Source organism: Cuculus canorus, chromosome Z (assembly GCF_017976375.1).
Source record: "Cuculus canorus isolate bCucCan1 chromosome Z, bCucCan1.pri, whole genome shotgun sequence".
NCBI lineage: Eukaryota > Metazoa > Chordata > Aves > Cuculiformes > Cuculidae > Cuculus > Cuculus canorus.
Genome location: NC_071441.1, coordinates 65,715,093 through 65,734,825, shown reverse-complemented (window position 1 = coordinate 65,734,825; position 19,733 = coordinate 65,715,093). Strand labels below are relative to the sequence as shown.

At 39.7% G+C, this 19,733-nt stretch overlaps 1 protein-coding gene across 10 annotated transcripts in view; it reads right to left on the bottom strand.

Annotated features, from left to right (window-relative positions):
* The window catches only part of PRLR (prolactin receptor), a 157,844-nt gene that overhangs the window by 71,206 nt on the left and 66,905 nt on the right, over nt 1-19,733 (bottom strand). For 9 of the 10 annotated variants that reach the window (XM_054054326.1, XM_054054324.1, XM_054054329.1 and 6 more), the window contains one exon: nt 1,115-1,201. The gene's annotated coding sequence lies outside the window, so the exon portion shown is untranslated. Of the gene's footprint in view, nt 1-1,114; nt 1,202-12,879; nt 12,978-19,733 lie in introns of those variants that run through there. The other variant, XM_054054334.1, reaches the window with a different exon arrangement.

Sequence of the window (19,733 nt, the reverse complement as noted above, 5' to 3'; positions counted from 1 at the left end):
GGTTCTCAGATCTTTAAAATGATATTCTGGTATTGCCTTATGAAGACTGGTTAAATCTCAGATGTTTGTCAATTCAACATTTCAGCTGCTTCAAAAATGTTCTGTGATTATAGAAGCAAATGTCTTCTTTTATTTTAGAGTAATATCTTCTCTATCACACGTAGAGTTTCAAGTTATAAAATTGGGTTTGATTGTTCAAGGAACAAAATTCCCACAAAAAATACAAATATATACACATTCACACTAAAATGAAAACGCCAAGCAAACACAGCTCAAATAATTGTCAAAAAGTAACTGCTTTTTATTCTGGTGATACTAGTTTCTAAAGAAATACAAAGTTTTCAGATAGCATTTCAAGGTTTGCTTGTCCAAGTTCGTTCCGTAAACCCGAAGAAAGCACTTGAAAAGAAATTACCTGCGCATATAGCTGTAACACCATGTCTTGCTGAAAGAAAAAAACCCAAGTAGTGAAACAACATATCTAGGACAAAGTGTTTCATTATATTAAATAAAATTGAACTTGCAAATATTCTTTTTAAGTGGACTTTATCCTAAGTCTGCTTCTTATAGTTTCTGAAGTTTTTTTCGCAAGTTTCTCCTCTGAAGTCTTTCCTTTCAAGTCTGTGTCTCTTTTCATTAAACACAAAATTTAGTGGCTATTTTGTAATGTATGTGTTGTTTACTACAATATTTAAAATGTAAGGCAGCTACATTATTTAATTTAAAACATTGGGAACTATTTTTCTTGGATCAGTGTTGCATCCAAAACTCAAATTCAAAGATTATATATACATTTTTGGTAATAACTTGATACAGAAATATTGTATAACCCTAGACTAATAGTAATTTTATGTGAGCAGTAGTTTGCCCACAGCTTAAGTTTCTAATGGCATACGTGCCACAGGACTCTATGCCATTACTTCCCATACACTACTTCCCATTAGTTAAGTAATTCCCAAGTTAGTTGCAGACATGGAGTTCAAGAACAAAAGGAAAAATCAGAACATCCAGGACCATTTGCACATCTGATGCTAACACACTTCACCCATTTAACCAAACGATTTGAGATGATGTGTTTTCCAGGAAAAGCACAGAAGTAACAGTGTGATCTTACCAGACTCTGTTCTCACACAACCTTCAATGATTTCAGAAACTTCTCTGACTCCAGTTCTGGCTGAAGTGCAGTGTTCTGGCTTTCCCCCTGTCAATTGACACAAAGAATATGTTATGTCAATTTTCAGCTTATGCCTTGCTTTTCCCTGTGGATGACTACCATAAAGTCCTTAACAAGACACTATCCCTTATAACTTATGTGGGGCTCAGAAGCAAAAGAGTATTGTTAACTTCTAAATTTTTCTGTTTTTTACCTTCTGGTGAACAGTACCTACAAGTATTAACCCAAGGTTAAAAGGCTTTTATTATTGTTTCTCTTCATACAATTACTTAAAAACTAATCAAGTCCCTAATTCTTCTCACATTAAGACTTTGCTCAGGGATGACTCCATTATTTCTTGCATGATCAAGAATTAAAACAATCAAGCAGAAGCAAATGCAGTTATTGCTCTTTCCAGAGGTCTTCTGGAAACAACTCTAAAGAAACGCTATTACTTTTGTGTGTTTTAACCATTTTTTTAAACACTTACTCTTTAAACAGAACTCTGAAGAGAAAATTAAAATGTTTTTATAAGAAAATATATTTTCCTGAACACTGCATCATTAATGTAAGCTGGATTTAAGCCAGTTCCTATAGCTGAAGAAGTGCTTTAGTATTCTTTTCCATATTGGATTTGCTGTGGTTAGCAAAATCAAAATCAGAACCAACTGACGTAACCTAAAGTTCAGCTATTCTGTTGTTAGAGCCTGTGACCTATCATGAACCAGGAAAGCCTGAGTCTGCCAAAAAATAATTTTGTTTGTCTACATTGATACACTGAACTAAACAGAACTATGTCTACACCCAGTGCCTTCTGCCTGCTAGATCATGTCCATCTTCTGTGCCAGCTGAGAGGATTAAAGGATATAATTCCCAAACAGAAACATCAATGTATATTTGAAACAAAGAAAACTACTCAAAGACATGGACAAGATGAAACTACTAGTACTTGGCCATTTTAAAAAGCTCATGAAAATTCCTTTTTCTATTAAAAAAAAAAAATCTAAACTATATCTAAATTCAGAAGGAAAGCAGTCTTTTCTTGCGAAAATATTTGGTGGAAAAAGACCAAGAAAAAAATTGTCAGGATAGAATGTTTTTTCTAAAGAACGAGCACAACAAGATCAACTCTCAGAACTGGCCTTTAAATATAACCATGATGTATTTTTTACAGAACAATGCAGTTGTTGTAAATATACATTCTTCTCACGGGCTGGTAAACCAAATTTATCCTTTTTGACTTTTGGTCAGTGGTAACAGGCTCAGGTTATTTTTAAGTTTGAGAGGTCAACTGAAGATTACATTAGTTAATAGTTTTTTAGCAGAAAACATACCTGTAAATCAGTATTATTTTGGTATGTGGACAGGGGCATGCACATCCTCTGCCTGGGATGGAATACTGCAGTTCGTAGGCTGCAATGACACAGTTGTTGCCTTGCGTTCATGTCCCAAGTCCTGGGAAAGGCTCATGCAGTCTTCCGGCTAGGACAGTAGCCAAGAGCTAACTCTTAAGCTACTCTATAAGCTTAGCAGGATTGTGTTGGCTGATTAACAGCCCATTCTGTGGACAATGGCGCCTGGACCTGAGTTTCAGAATGGACAGAAAATTAGCCTCCTGCTAGGCTAAATGCATTAGGTTTCCCATGGGGAAAGTAGCAAAACCAAGGAGCTCGGAGGCAGTTTTAAATCTATCAGTGCTATATCAAACCCAAATAAACACAATACTGATTTACACATAAATTTCTTGCTTGACCCTCACAAGTGCCTACATTTGCAGGCTGTGAACTGGATTAGTAAAGAAAAGCAAGTAAATATAACTAACTCTATTAAACTTAAGTAGTTGAAAGTAAAATTGAATAAGTGGTAGCAAACTCATTATTCAGTAATTTAATCTCTTTAATTTTTCCCTTGGGGCAGTTTGTATGGGAGTTAATGAGCTGCCAGTCATCAGTCATTGGACACTGACTGCTCAGCATTCAAGAGGCTTGATTAAACAATATAAGTGCTTATTTCATTATGGCAACACAACATGATTGAGGTTGTTAGTTAGGAAAGAGACCCTATTTTACACATCTTGAGCAAGAGAGAGGCAATCATTCTAGTTATACCAGTTTGAAGTTATTCTCATAAAAGCCACTGTAATATTAGCTTTTTCCTTATATGGATTAGAACAGAGGAAAACACCTTAAACACTGGACGTGGTATGATACATAAACCAAAATAGGGCATAAGATTTTAAGCTGCAGAGTTACTCCAACTGTAAAACAGAAAATGGGGTTAGCATGGCTTAAAGACATCTATTTTCAAAAAAAATTTCTCTATATACAGAGATTATTAGAACAACCTCCAACCTACTTATAAATTACAGATGTCAGCCTACAGAAAATCCAGGAGGTTCACAATTCGTAGTACAAGGTGAGGTTTTTTTTAGTCTTTTGGTGATGCTGAGCAGTTAAGTCAGTTTATATGGTACACTTCTACAATAACTTGAATTAATTTCAGCAGCCCTGCCAAAAATCTTCAGAGTCCTACCTTCTTTGTAGCATCATTTCCAGTACCACCTGAATCTGCAATGAATCTGTTCAAAGAACTAAATCCAGTCACTTTTGGTTTTGTAGAGCTATATTTTTACCTTAGCTGCTAGAACAAATCAGATGAATATCTGTCAAAGGAGAAGGGAAGAGGTGGAGATGGTTTAAACTCTTACACAATCGCACTTAATGCAAATCTGTTTTTAAAGTTCTTTGCTTCAGGCAAACAGTAAGAATAATCTCTGTGGAGTTTTGATTAAGGTATGAGGATATAGCTAAAAGTTAACATCACTGTGACAATGTAAAAGCCAATGAAAAACTAGTACTTTACTGACTGCAATCAAAGGATTATTAAAACATGTCTAGCTGTTCTTTGTAGCCATCAAGGCTAGCCCTACCTAGACACTTATCTGCTGAAACTGGTAAGCAGTCTGTTAGCAATTAGCTGAAAAGCAAAAAAACAGGGTGGAAATGAGAGTAAAGGCGTTTTTCAGATACTGGTGGATTTCCTTATTATCGGCCACTAGTTTCCCTTAATGCCTGTTTGAATGAAGATATCTTAACCTATAAATTCAAGTACAGCTGTGAAGACATCCCCAGACTTTCCACAGTTACTATGGCAAAGTTGTAAAAATAGCCCATTGTACATCTGAAGAAGAGCTTCATAGCTCAGGATACCTGTGGCTCAGCTACCTGTCTCCAGAATCACAGGAAACAGCCACACACTCTGCTGCGAGCTTGGGTTAGCGAACAGGTTAGTTGTTATTTGTGGGAACCAAGGAGAGATTTTCTTGAAAGGATCAAAATCAAAGCAAATTACACAAATAGCAATTTTCCTCAGGTGTGCCACAATTAAGTAGGGGTAGGATCCCCATAAACAGGACAGCAGGAGCAATGTCCAAGAAGTAAAAAAATTCACAACATGATGTTAAGCTGCAGTTACTCCTACAGTCAGAAAACGAAGAAAGCCTTATGGTCTCCTAGGAAAAATGGTAATGGTAGTGTATGGCGCGGGGACAAAGTCCTAAAGATTCAGAGAAAATTATCTGTTTAAGGAATCTAGTTCATACATTCTAGACTGTATCAACCTGACTTCAGATATGTAGTACATACAAAGTCGTGATTTCTTGTATAACACCTTCCATTATCATTGGTCAGGATGAAGTCACCTGTCCTGTAGCTAACAGAATCACAGTCCTCAGCTCAGATACTGGTTATACAAGGAGTGCAGCTTAACTGAGCTCTTTTCCAAATGCTAGGGGTGTAATTCGACAACATATAGATGTACACTAACACAGCTATTTCAAGAAGCTTTCCTAATTAAATTTACTGCCCTTCCCATACTGTAATTCCCTACTTAATCAGTTTTGTTGATACAGCTGCTTATAGGTGTGTGAGGCAATCACACGAAGGATTTGCACTGAAAAACAGTGTACAATTTTTCTTAAAGCCTGAGTAATCTCAGTGATTCAGTTTACACTACTGCTAAAAATCCAGCTTTATTGGCACAACAGACTTATAGTGAATTGGCCCCTAGGGATAGGAAACAAAAGCTATAGGCTGGAATTTCTTTAGCTTTGCTATTAAACGTAATGTATCTCAGAAGAACTCTTGACACATATTCAAGATTAATAGTCTTTCTTACTTCACATCAACTATTACATCAAACTCCGAAAAGAAAATGGTTGGTGGCTTAAAGTCATTTATCCTAAAGTCACTGTGTTTCTTATCCTCTATATCTCCAATGCTAGGCATTGATGCTGAATCAACCGAACTTCATCTCTTGCACCCACAAGAAACTACAGGTGTCAGTTGAGAGCGGACAGACAACCAACTCTTCCACTTGAGGCTGATGCCTAACCAGAAAATAATTCTTTCCTCCCCTATTCCTAGTTTCTGACATCAGCTGGTAACTCAGCTCAGGGTGCTGCTGCTCACAGAATCACAGAATCACAGAATCACAGAATCACACAAGGTTGGAAAGGACCCATTGGATCATCGAGTCCAACCGTTCCTAACACTCCCTAAACCATGTCCCTAAGTACTTCATCCACCCGTTCCTTAAACACCTCCAGGGAAGGCGACTCGACCACCTCCCTGGGCAGCCTCTGCCAGTACCCAATGACTCTTACTGTGAAGAATTTTTTTCTGATATCCAACCTGAACCTCCCCTGACGGAGCTTCAGGCCATTCCCTCTAGTCCTGTCCCCTGTCACTTGGGAGAAGAGGCCAGCTCCCTCCTCTCCACAACCTCCTTTCAGGTAGTTGTAGAGAGTAATAAGGTCTCCCCTCAGCCTCCTCTTCTCAAGGCTAAACAACCCCAGCTCTCTCAGCCGCTCCTCGTACGATTTGTTCTCCAGCCCCCTCACCAGCTTTGTTGCTCTTCTCTGGACACGCTCCAGAGCCTCAACATCCTTCTTGTGGTGAGGGGCCCAGAACTGAACACAGTATTCGAGGTGCGGTCTCACCAGTGCCGAGTACAGAGGGAGAATAACCTCCCTGGACCTGCTGGTGACCCCATTTCTGATACAAGCCAAGATGCCATTGGCCTTCTTGGCCACCTGGGCACACTGCTGGCGCATGTTCAGTCGGCTGTCAACCAGCACCCCCAGGTCCTTCTCTTCTGTGCAGCTCTCCAGCCATTCTTCCCCCAGTCTGTAGCGCTGCATAGGGTTGTTGTGCCCCAAGTGCAGGACCCGGCATTTGGTCTTGTTAAACCTCATCCCATTGGTCTCGGCCCAGCAGTCCAGCCTGTTCAGATCCCTTTGCAGAGCCTCCCTACCCTCCAGCAGGTCGACACTTCCTCCCAGCTTAGTGTCATCTGCAAACTTGCTGAGGGTGCACTCAATGCCTTCATCCAGGTCATTGATAAAGACATTGAACAGAGCTGGACCCAGTACTGAGCCCTGAGGAACTCCACTTGTGACTGGCCTCCAGCTGGAGTTAACTCCATTGACCACCACTCTCTGGGCCCGGCCATCCAACCAGTTTTCAACCCAGGAGAGTGTGCGCCTGTCCAGGCCAGAGGCTGACAGTTTCTGAAGCAGAATGCTGTGAGAAACTGTGTCAAAGGCTTTACTGAAGTCCAAGTAAGGAGGCTTTACTGCTCATCTAACCCTGTACAGTAGGAACAGGAAAATGGAGGACAAACAATGCTTTTCTCCTCCTCCTGGAGTATTTCTGAGTTCTCGTCTGAACTCGTCAATTAATTTTTTTTCTAGATCCAGGAAACAGCAATCAGCTGTTCATCACTCCTTTGTTTTCAAGATCAGCTCAGCAGTGACAGTGAACAGTATATTTTGCTGTATACTGGCCTGCCAGTTTATGTACTGCAAAGGACCATGTTTCAAGACTTTGGCACTGGTGCTTCTACAGTTGGATTTTGGGATACTGGGGAATAGAATTCAAAGCTGACTTCTGACACAGCATGAACAGATGTTAACAGATGTAGAGTGGTGGGATTCTTTGGCAGGGTTGCAGCTTGAAACAGAGCTTTCATTGCTTTTTGATAGATTCAGCTTTCAGATAGATTCAGCTTTTAGATAGTGCTGAAATGTCAGCCTTCAGCAACAAAGTGAGCTGTTGTTCCAACCTTTTACCCAGTGAGTCCACTATGAGCACATTTACACTTCTCTGAAGGCAAAAGGTAGTGCTGCATAGATACATATTTTAGCTCTAGTCAGGACATGGAAAGACCCTTAGATGTGTTAGCACCATGGTTTACCTGATTTACATCAGCTTTCTACAGAGAAGTTTTACCCCTAGTATATTAAACAGACAATGCAGAGCCAGGCTGTGTGTCTACTCATGTATATGAGTCACAATACACCTTCATCTCCAAAACTGAAGTCAAAATTTCTTCCCCAATTCCATGTGCATCTTCCATTTTTAAAAGATGAAAACACTATATAGTAACAAAAAGAATACATGCTGTTACAGAAGAACAATCTGCTCGCCCTGTCACAGGCTCACAAATTGTTACTAGGAGAAGAAAAATAAAGATCATTACAAGTTTGTCTGAATAAAGAAAACATATTTCCCCAAATATTTAAACAACACAGTAGAAGATTATAGAAAATACAGGCTCAGGATCTTCTGTTCCTTGATTCAGACCAAGAACTTGAATGGAAGTCTTCTTTGCCACAGTGAGCACCTCAGCTACAGAGTTCCTGGTTTTGGTGACATAGTTGCCTCCATCTTTTTCTTAGTAATTCTGTCTTGTTCTGATGATGATGACTTTGTCTATATGAAGACATGAAGATGGGGCATCCTAGAATGCCTTTCCCTTCTTTCTTTGGGCACAATGCAGGTACATTTCTCCTTCAAAAAACTACCTGGAACAATGTTGTAGTGCCCTGACACAATCCTTCTCCTTCTCCTTCTCCTTCTCCTTCTCCTTCTCCTTCTCCTTCTCCTTCTCCTTCTCCTTCTCCGCTTCTCCTTCTCCTTCTCCGCTTCTCCTTCTCCGCTTCTCCTTCTCCGCTTCTCCTTCTCCTTTCCCCTCAAGGGTTCACAACAATGTTGGTCCTGCTTCCATAATATTCCATAAATTTAATGCACCGCTAGGCCCCATTGCTACCTTATCTCATTTCTAGCAACCTTACATGGGAATCTATCCCATCTCGAGATTTGAAGAGCCCAATGCAGTTCTTTTTCTACAATACAACAGTGATCCAACCCTTCCTCGATAAATTTCTTAAATATTCTTCCTCAGACTGCTCCCTCCCCGCCACAGGATGTACCTGCAGAAATTAAGTCAGATACAGCTAATTCAGTGTGTCCATTTCTTCTTTCTTTTTACAGGACCTTCCCACAGCCACCATCAAGAATATGCACGATTACATTAGGACAGGCCCACAAAAAGTTCAGAAAGCCTCAAATAATCTCTCAAACTCCAACTAGTGCTGTTACTACAGAGTTATGGACAGCTTTCAATTTCTGTACCTCAACTCAGCCTGTCTGAAATATCCCTCATTGTATAGTTATTAAATATTAACCGAACCACAGAGCAAAATGCAAAATATAATTCAGCAGCAAAATCATTCACCTACAATGCTGGGCAGCCAGCATCACTACTACAGGTAATACTGTATTATTTATGAAGTGTGGGACTCTTAAAAAACTATTTCATTTATATTGAATGTTAAGTATTAAATATCAATACTAGTTAACTACTTGGCCATGAGATGTGAAACAATTCTGTTGTAGCTATTCAGGCTTCTTTCAAACTGGAAAAAAAGATATTATAGATCTTCTATCCTCGTGGGCAAGACAAACTACTACAACTAAAAGTTAAACTCAAGTACTCAAGCTGAAAGAAAGCAAGGACCTTGAGCTGACTCTCAAGAGAATGAGTGCCTTAGCCTCTCACCTATTTTAACTGGAATTTCTGATTAAAAATTATAATGAGAAACTTTTATTTTCCCAATTAAAAAAAAAAAGTCTTTTTAAAAAATATTTCCTTAGGACATTTGTGTCTAAGCAAATAAAGCTTCCCAATATTTTACACCAATCTTTTTCATAAATTTATATGTTCCATCATGCATCAGAAAATTGGGAAGAGGGAGTGAAAAAAGTTATACTGAAAGAACCTAGATAATACTGTGAAAGAGACAAAGAAACATGTAAGTTTGTTTTAGAAAGAAAAAGGTTTAAATTAATTTTAAAAGAACTATAAAACCACTTAAAGAAGTTGCTATACTGTTTTAAATGACAATAATCTGTAACTGAGTTCAGAATTTGCAAAACCAGCTATTAAACCACATTATTCTATAGCTGCAGTACCCTTTGATGGTATTTATGGAGTCAGGTGATGTACTGCTGCAAGGAGTGTGTCTTTTAAAAGACTTGGGTCTCATAAAACTCACCCTGCTTTAAACCATAACACATATCTTTACCTCAACAAATTCACCCCTGATTTATACTGTTGTTGTGAAAACATATTCATGTTTCTTGTTTCTGAAATACAAAATTACGGGTCTGTCTACCCATCAGTATCATTGCCATCCACAGATAATCAAGTCAGTTCCAAGCAAATTAGCTTGAGCACCTAAATTAGTATCACTGCAGTAATGAAACCCTCCACAGGGAATAATATATTCTGCTTTTTAGCACGGTGTAATGTAGACATACACTGAGATCTGACGACTACTGTTAGGCTCAAATTCTAATTCAAGAAAATATATTCTTTACCAATTAATTCCCCATAGAGTTTTAATTAATGAAAGACTCTTTCTCAGTGCTTTTTTCCCCAAACTGTTGTGTAACTTCACTGTATGCTGTAAACAGCTGCCCACTTCCATCTGCTGCACGAAGTGATTTCCCTGAACTGCTTCAGTTTGTAAAGTGGTTGCTTTGTAGTTCTTCAAGGGAAATCTTTTGCAGCCCTGTCACAGTCTATCATCTCACTACAGCTGCAAATAAACACCCGTCTGTGGCATGCGAATGTGATGTTGTCTCTTCTTACTAGTTAAACACAGCCTAGAAGAGTATATTAAAAACATAATTTTAACCAAGACATTTCACAACAGAGTGGACATAATTAATTTCGGGCGTATTTGTCTTTAATAAGGGGCTGAACAGCATGGCCGTATTAATATTTGCTACACTTCTCGTGACTCCATGGCAGTTGGTGAATACAGGAAAACAGGAGGGAATCCAAGAACCCCCGCCAAGTTCAATAGCCCGTACCATTAACCATCCGCTTTGAGTACTTCTTGCTCAGTGCTCCAGGATGAAACAAACCCTCAAGGCCAAGCAAATATGATATGGACAACAATCATTCTTAAGTTGGGTTTGTGACTACATTGACAAAACATTAAAAAAATAAATTACAGGATGTCATAGCTGATTGCTTTTACAGGTCATATCAAAACATGATTTTTACCTGTACCAGTTACTGCCACGGTTTCCAATAATGCTCATGTTAGCCAAGAAAATTTGAATGATGTCAGGTAATTCTGAAACGTAGTTAGACTTGGTTTGTGTAGCAAGCTTTTGCCAGTGGAACAGGGTCGTACCACGGTGGCTTCTGTGAGAAGGTACCAGAAGCCGCTCAAGTCCAACAGAGCCGGTTCCAACCTGGTCCAAGGTAGACCTGCCGCTGGGCAAATCTGATCACATCATTGATGGTGGTAGCATCTCTGTGACAACATAATTAAGAAGGGGGAAAAATTGCTGTGCAACTGCAGCCAAATTGAGGAGTGAGAACATGTGAGAGAAACAACCCCACAGACACCATGGTCAGTGAAGAAGGAGGGAGAGGACGTGCTCCAGGTACCAGAGCAGAGAGATACCCCTGCAGCCTGTAGTGAAGACTACGGTGGGGCAGGGTATCCCCCTTGCAGCCCACGGAGGTTAAGAGCAGATATCCACCTGCTGCCCGTGGAGGACCCCGCACTGGAGCAGGTGGATGTGCCCTGAAGGAGGCTGTGATCTTACAGGGGACCTTTGCTTGACCAGTCTATTCCTGAAGGACTGTTCCTTGTAGAAAGGATCCATGCTGCAGCAGTTAATGAAGAGCTGCAACCTGTGGGGAAGACCCACATTGGATAAGCTCATGAATGAACAAAGAAGTCTCCCATAGGAGGAAGTCCAGGCTGGATCAAGTGAAGAGAGTGAGGATTTCTCCTACTGAAGACGAAGGAGCAGCAGAGATAACATGTGATGAACTGACTGTAATTGCCATTCCGCATCGCTCTGTGCCAATGGAGCAGAGGAGGTAGAGAAATCAGGAGTGAAGTTGAGCCCAGAAAGAAGGGAGGGGTGGGGGAAGGTGTTCTACAAATTTGTTTTTATTTCTCACTACCCTACTTGGACCTTTGATCAGTAATAAATTCATTTCTCTGAGTAGAGTCTGTTTTGCCTGTGACAGTAATGTCACAGGTCTGAGTGACCTCCTCCTGTCCTTATCTCAACCCACGAGCCTTTCATTGTACTTTCTCCTCCTATTGCACAGAGAAGCAGAAGTGACAGGTCAGCTTGGTGGGCACGTGGTGGCCAGCCAAGGTCAACCCACCACATCACTGATAGCTCACAGTTTTACAGTTGTGTTTCAACACAAAATAAGGATCAGATATCATATTAACACACAGGTTCTGCAATGACTCTGGTGCCCATCATGGATTGCTTTGCTGTGCACTGTACAAATACAAAAGATATGGTTCCTGTTTGAAGGAATGCGCAACAAGTAATTTCATGCATAAAAGTTTCTCAATCAATCATAGACTAGAAGAGGTCTCAGGAGGTCATCTAGACCATCTAAATGCCCCAAGGAGGGATTAATAGTGCCATTTCACTCCTGAGATTTGCTTAATCTCTTCTTAAAAAATTCCGAATAGGGGAATGTCACAATCTCCTTAGGCTATGCTTTATTATCTTTATTATTAAATGGATCTTAACTTCTGATGCGTATCTTCCTTGCTGCAACTTAAACCAATTATTTCTTCTGCAGACTAAAAGCAACAAAGCAACAGACTACTCCTGTCTCTCTGCTGAGAAAAACTCTTTTAATACTTATAATAATTCACCCTTGTCTCATTTACATTTATCAGTCTTGATTCATTTTCTCATAAGCTGTATTCTCTAGACCTCTAAATTTTCTTGTTACTGTCCTATACAGTCTCTGCTTCTCTGCCCTGGAGCACTGTGCTCCAGATTGACAAAGTATTTCAGCTGAGGCTTTGAAAATACTGAAGTGACCAAAAGAATAATTTTGCACACCTCAAACCAGACTGCTGTTTATAAATCCTGGTGCACTATTTACTTTTTGCACAGCAGGATGACACTACTGACTCTTGCTCCTCTTGTATAACATTATAACCCTTATACAAAATATCTTCCTGAATCCTTGTAACCTCTTTCCTTTACTTGTGCAATTGCACACAAAGAAACAACCTATCAAAATCATTTTGTTTTCTCTTCATAGAATCATTAGGTTGGAAAAGACCTTTGAGATCATCATCTCCAACTATACCTGTCCACTACTAAATCATGTCCCCAAGCACCTCATCTATCTGCCTTTTAAAGATCTCCAGGGATGGTGACTCAACCCCCTCCCTGGGCAGCCTCTGCCAGTGCTAGACAGTCCCTTCTGTGAATAAATTTTTCCTATTGTCCAATCTAAACTTCCCCTGACACAGCTTGATTCCCCCTTGTCCTGTCACCTATCACTTGGGAGAAGAGACCAACACTCACCTCCTTTCAGGTAGTTGTAGAGAGCAATAAGGTCTCCCCTCAGCCTCCTCTTCTCCAGGCTAAACAACCCCAGTTCTCTCAGCTGCTCCTCGTAAGACTTGTTCTCCAGCCCCTTCCCCAACTTCATTGCTCTTCTCTGGACCGTAAACAGGAAGCCCCTCTCTTCTACTGTTGTCTAGTGAATACATTTGGCATGATGTTATCCCCATCACTAATGAAACAGTGACTAGTTGCGACACTAAGGAGTGAGTCTTGTGCAGCTGTTTTCAATATGTCGTTTTGCTCTGACAGCGACCCACTGTTAACCACTTGTAAATGGTTTTCCAAGGAGCTGTGTATCTAGTGCAATAGTTTCATCGCAAGTATGTGTTTCTAGCTAATTTACAACCATTTAATGAAACTGTCTTTAAAGCCTGACCACAGTGCAGATGTATGAAACTAGTGCTGCTCTTCTGTCCTTGGGACTTGTTGTCTGCCTTTAAAAGGCAACTAGAGTGCTTCAAGGAGACTCTTTCTTTTCGGGGTGAACTTGCGCTGCTCTTACTTATGTCCACGTTCTCCCATATATTCATTTCAGTGTCTCCCAGTAGTTTATAATCAAATGAACTATTCTACCCATGTGAGGCTGCCATCGTGACACAGAGATAATCACATGGAATCACCACTCCCAGTGATAGGCTGGCAGCTGAGGTGATGCCTTGGTCAGCCCAGAATTACAACAACGGCAGAACATTGTTCCTCTGCCCAGCACAGGCTACCATTTTGTCACTGCAGTCATTCGTTAATGGTATAAACCCTGTGATCTTAGTGCACTGTGTGACTGGTTGTCAGCTGAAATCCTGCCTTTCTGGTCACCTGGAAGCTTCTCAAGGGCCCTCATATCTTGGTACACATATACAATCATGTAAATTTCTCCATAAATATATGCAGAAAGGAGTATATAAAAATATGCAAATGCATATATTTCTTTTTCATAGAATCATAGAATGGTTTGGGTTCTGCAGTGTGACAAGAGCAAGGTATTGGTTACACTTACCAAAAGGCATCTCTAACGTGAATGGAATGGCTCTCCTGAATGTGATACAATACTAAAAATATCTCATTTGGACAGAAGATGAACTCCTGAAGGCAAGTGGTAGGTCTTCTACACCTTATATAGCTGACAGTGCCTTACAAACCTAGAGTAAGAATGTCTCCTAACATAACATCCAGCTGGCTGAAAGTAGATGCCAACAGGCAATCCATCAGACTCACTCTTTTCTTCAGCAGTTTTGCTCCAAAGATTCAGAGCTGTTGTTCAGACCTACACAACCTTTTCTATTCAAGTGCAGGGCAGCAAACCATGTTATAGCTGAAAATAATGACAGGTCAATGAACAAGCTCTTCCTGATGCTTGCTTGCATTGGGACGACTTCAAACAAATCCATATTGGATTTGGTACATTCTTCTGAGCAACCATGAACAGAAATCAGCCTTGTTAAAACACATCTCCCTTCATAGTGGCAGAATGGGCCATCTTTCTCTCGATTTCTTGTTTCTGTTCGGTGTTCCCTAGGGTTTGTTATTCTTTTACTTCTTGTTGTGGCTGGAATGCAGTCTGGAACTACCTGTCATTTTTCTTTTAAGTATTTGAGGAAGGCTGTCCCTTCAGGGCTGCAATGTGTCTCTCAACATAAACAACCCCTGAGACTTCCTGCATTGCCAATGTTTGCAACTTAGCTGCAGCAGGCTAGGAGACATATCTGATAACATCTTTGGCTATGTTTTCGGCCACGTTTTTCATATGTGGCTTAATGGTTTCCAAATTCCTTTAGAAAAAATATATAGCTTTTGAAAAGAGGCTGTGGAATATAACTTCTATCTACATGGACTCGGTAACAATTCACATACAAGGAGGAGTTGTTCTAATTCTTTTACTATTCCCTATACTACTTATTCTTTACTACATGATGGCATGCTTTCTTAAAATATAAGAACATTCCACGGAACCTCCTAAGCTCCATTCCACTGTGAAATAAGATGTATTTGTTCTCGTTTGTATTTATTTCAGTGCTGCCTGTATTAATATGATATTGGTTCACTGGCACACAATGCAGCTTGTAGTATGCGGCTGTAACGATCTCACTGCTGTTACCATTTGCCAGAACACAGCACAATAATGGAACCAATAAATCTCTAACAAGCTGGTGCTCAACAACATTTGTGTAGAGGTAGGTCTAGATAAACCTTCCAGTCACGTCAGCTGAAAAGGCAAATTTGTCACTGCAACCACAAGAGAAGCGTCCAAAAATTTGCTAGCTTCCCAGCTGTGAAAAAGTGTAAGAATCTTCTTCTGTTCTAAGCTTTTTTTCCTAATAGTGGAATTCAAGACCAGGCCTAAGGCTAGTGAACAGTTAAAGCTCTGTTGTTGGAACTAGTAAGTGCTTCTTCATTCCAGCAATAAGCATATGGATGGATAATGCCCTTGCCGCAAAGAACAATGCCATGTCTTACCCAGCAGCACTATTTCCAGCACTATTAATATTATTCCGGCTGTCTGGGTATTGTATTTCTGCAAGCCTCACCTCCCACTTGCCTGACAGCTCCCAGGGGCTTTGATGGCTGTAAAGTTCAAACTGGTGTTTTGTCAGGAAATTGTGGTGCAAGCATTGCTGGGGAGCATGATGTAAAAACCACAATTTACCATCCTTCCTCTTCTCCCACTCTCGCTCCAGCTCCTAAACATTGTGGACTTGAGAGGCTTTAGTCTGGCTATTAAAGTTCTATAGCTAGCAACACCACGTTACAAACAGCTCTTCCTTCCTTCCTTGCCTTTCTACCGCTAGAAGCTTTTCAGTCTGCAAATTCTGTCCTCAACAGTGTTCACTGTTTAAAGTTCATCAGGATAAAATGTCCCCTTAATAGCCTGGTAACTATAGTCCATTAAGCAGAACCTGAGTATTGAACCTTTCTCACAGTTTCAACTACTCATAACTGTTGTCAAATTTTTCTTCTACACATTCTCACATGGTCTTCCTTTCTGAGTTGAAGCATATTTACTTTCACTTTACACCAATATCCAGACGAGTTTTCCAAACCCTTGCAGAGCTTGGAGGATTCACTTCCACAGGTCTGGCTGTTGCCTGTACTGTGGAAGCTGTGATTACAGCTCTTTTTTATCAACTCCAGTAAGACAACGATGCAGTGTGCCATGAAACAACCCCCAACGCTTGGTTTCTAGCATTCTGTTAAAGCAATCTGTGACAGAGGAATCTAATTTATTATTAGTAAAAAAGTACTGAAATTATTCTGCTTTAAAAGTTTGTCTAAAGGCTGGTTTAAAAACATCCAGTCCCTTCTCAGTCTGTAATTACCGAGGAATCAAAAATAAATTTAAAAGAAGCCTCAGCTACTTGAGAACCCATTCTGCCTTTTAGATACACAATTCAGGCACATTTAGATAATATGTTCGTCATCAATAAAATGAGCTTAACACTGCTATTGTGTTTAGAATATGAGACAAATACCTGTTATGTCAAAGCCCTTTCTCACTGCCTTATGTATGTCATAATTGCCTTGGTTTACAAGCCGTGTGGCTACTTGGCTTCTATTCAGACCAACAGTATTCCTGGCTGTTTCAGAGAGAGGATTTTCACCCCTAAAGCTTCCCAATTCCCCAAGAGCACAGTAAAATTCTTTTTAACAGATGCTGCAGTCTAGTTACATGCTGCTACTGCATGCACACAGGAAAACAAACAACAGAAAATCGATTTAATTCATGTTGAATGAAATTTTATTTATTAATTGATCATTAGGGTTATGGTGACCTATCTTTCACAGTCACTGTTCCTTTTCCTTCAAAGCTGTCCTGCTTTTTAAACATCGTTTTTTTGGTTTTGGATCCTGTTGTCCTAAGGAGGAACAAAATGATTTCACAGAAAAATTCTGTCTTCTATGTAATCAGCCAAGTTTATGTTTTCAAAAAGTGTTATAAAATCCACATCAACATACGGTGAGGGAACACATGCAGCACAATCCCTGTCAAAGCATTACACCCAGCTGTTAGCATGCCAGGATGCAGGAAAAGTTGCCTCTTACTCCCTCCATTTGACATTCACCACAAACTTTTGTTTCCAAAATCCCAACTGTCTTCTTTCCAATGCACACAGTCTTATTAGGAAAATCCTTCTGGGATTTTTCTTAAAGTCCCTACACATGTTTTGTGAAACTGTATTTTTGTCTTGGCTTTCTTCTTCGGTAAGCAATGTTACCTGTTATTTTCTAGCACACAACAAAGTTGAAGGGCTGCCCAACTAATACTGTACGGTGATCTGGATGGTTTGAACGTAGGTGAAGGTGCCTCTTGGTCAGATTCACCAGTCTGTTCTGTTTTGGATGAGCTGGGACTGGGTGGCAGCCTCTTGGTTAGCTTCACAGGCCCAGCCCTTTGCCCAATGCATATTCAGATTTTTCCACGGACCCATACCGTCCCTGACAAACTACCACAACCTCCAGCTGTGCCTTCCTTAGATTGGATTTTATTTGAATTTAAATTCAATTTTGACTTAATTTCATTATCTCTTAATAAACATTTTTATACACACACTTTATAAAAATAATTATACATTTATAAAGAGGTGTAACATTATAAACATACATTTATATACACACACATATACGTATGTATATATGTGTGTGTGCATGTATATATGACATACTTCTCGAGTGAAGCAAAAGGCAGGGTTTCAGCTGTCAACAAGTACAGGGAGTTCTGAGATCACATGGGGTATGGCCACGACAAAATGGCAGTTCTCATGGACTTCTGAGTGATCTGATATACTTCTGCGCTAAGTGGGTCATATGGCTGGAAAAGGAGGAAGGGTTTATGGGGACAATTGACATCAGACTTCTGAGAGGTAAGTCTTACAACAGAAGTTGGGGGGTTGGAGCCTACAACATCTTGTATTAAAATTCTTCTTTAAGTGATACCAAGTACATCTCTGTTGTTTGCATCCTTTTTTTACCCTGTCCTCATCTTTCCGAATCACAATGGAAATCTATGTCGCTACTGGTCAAATAAGGAATGAAGTGATGTATTTGACATAAAATAATCTAGGAAACAAATACATAGTAATCATTAGAGAGACAATTTACATATGAGTAGTATTTTAACATATATTAGTAATTACAGGTCATTTGGGTTAATTTGGCATTACTTAGGCTAAACAGATGTACGATGATTAGGGTACAGTGATGATACTACACATATGAGGTAGGGCTTTTCTTAAAGACGTTTTGTCTTTTCAATTTGCTAAAACAGAATTAAGAAAAATTGATAATTTCAATTTCTTTAAAAATAGTTGTTAGTATTGCCACTGAACTGAAAAATCAGTTTCATCAAAGTCCTATTAGATTGCCTGCAAAGTATTCTTATCAACAGAATCACCTGTGGCCTACTGGAAGTTACAATAAAGTTTTAGAACCAAAATGCAACTGTAAAAGAAGTCCACTGGATATGAAAGCTTATAAGCAAGCAAGTTTTTTACAGGAACTAAAGGTCATGTTAAATAGAGCCATTACCAACCAGTATCTACCAGAACTGTGAGACAGTGTTCTCTGAAAGTGAAGTCATGACCGCTGCAGTGAGGCCAACTAATAAAAAAAGACAGAAAGGAGGAAGGACAAGAAAGTGAGAAACCTTCCTTCTCTCATTATTCAGCTCATGGGAAAATCTGAATCTGTGATTTCATAATATTTAATTAAATTGCTCCACGGTGATAACTTGGGGTGGAGGGAAGATTGCAGAACAGGTACAGGTACAGATGACCAGTCAATAAAAGCTATTAAAATAATGAGCTGCTTCTTTAAAAAAAGGGTTAGGATCAGCCTAAAATGAACTACATTTAGCCCAGCCTGCCTGTGCAGCAGGAGTAAGTACAGACTGATGACAGAAGATTTCTTATCAGAGCCAGCCTAAGGGGAAATGCAACTGCAATCAGAGCTAAACAAGAATGGAGAGCAAACCAGAGAATGAAAGCATCCCTCTGAAAGTGTGGGGGACTGATCAGGAAAATGTCAATGAGGAAGTCTTTGTGAGTGAAGTTGTTAGAGTTCAATGAAGAGCTCAGGGTACACATTGAGTTGCCCTTTGATTCAAACTCATGAAGTCCTACAATCTCTCTGAAACGCAGCTGTACTGAGGGAATAAATGAGACCAAAAGTGCTGCTGAAGATGAAGACACAGAAAACTGCAGTTTCTATGGTGGAGTAGATATTTGAAAGAAGTGTACAGCAAGTTTGAGACAAAGTCCAAACAAAATCCTGCCTTAACAATAAAAAGTGTATTGATTACATATATGTATATGAGTATTGAGTGCATACATGTATATGCAGGTATATAAACACATAGAAAACATATTAAAGTTTGTAAATTCGAGTGTCTGGAGGTACCAGAATATTACCTTCAAACAAGGGAAAACTGGAAGGTAGTAAGAACAAAGCATTTCTATTGTTTTATGAGTCTGTAATTAACCTGTGTCTAATTCTTGTGAAGAAAACAAGCCTGGTAGACTAGATGCTTGGACTGAAATCCTGATGCAGCTGAAGGAGCTGGCTGAACTCCATTTGCTTCACTGCTGTAAGGAATGTGTAAAAGTCAAACTTCCACAATCTCTAAATGAAAGCCACAGCTTTCAAAAGCCACCTCCGTCCCTGAGCACCCTGTTTCTGATAGCAGAGCTTCATTTGCTACAGGTGTTAATTCAGCTGGAGCCACATAAACTTAACATATTTAACAAAGATCTTTAGCTGGGAAACAACAAAAGATGATTATCCAATGCAAATAGTTCAAAATCATGTAAAGCCCTTCTCAAAAA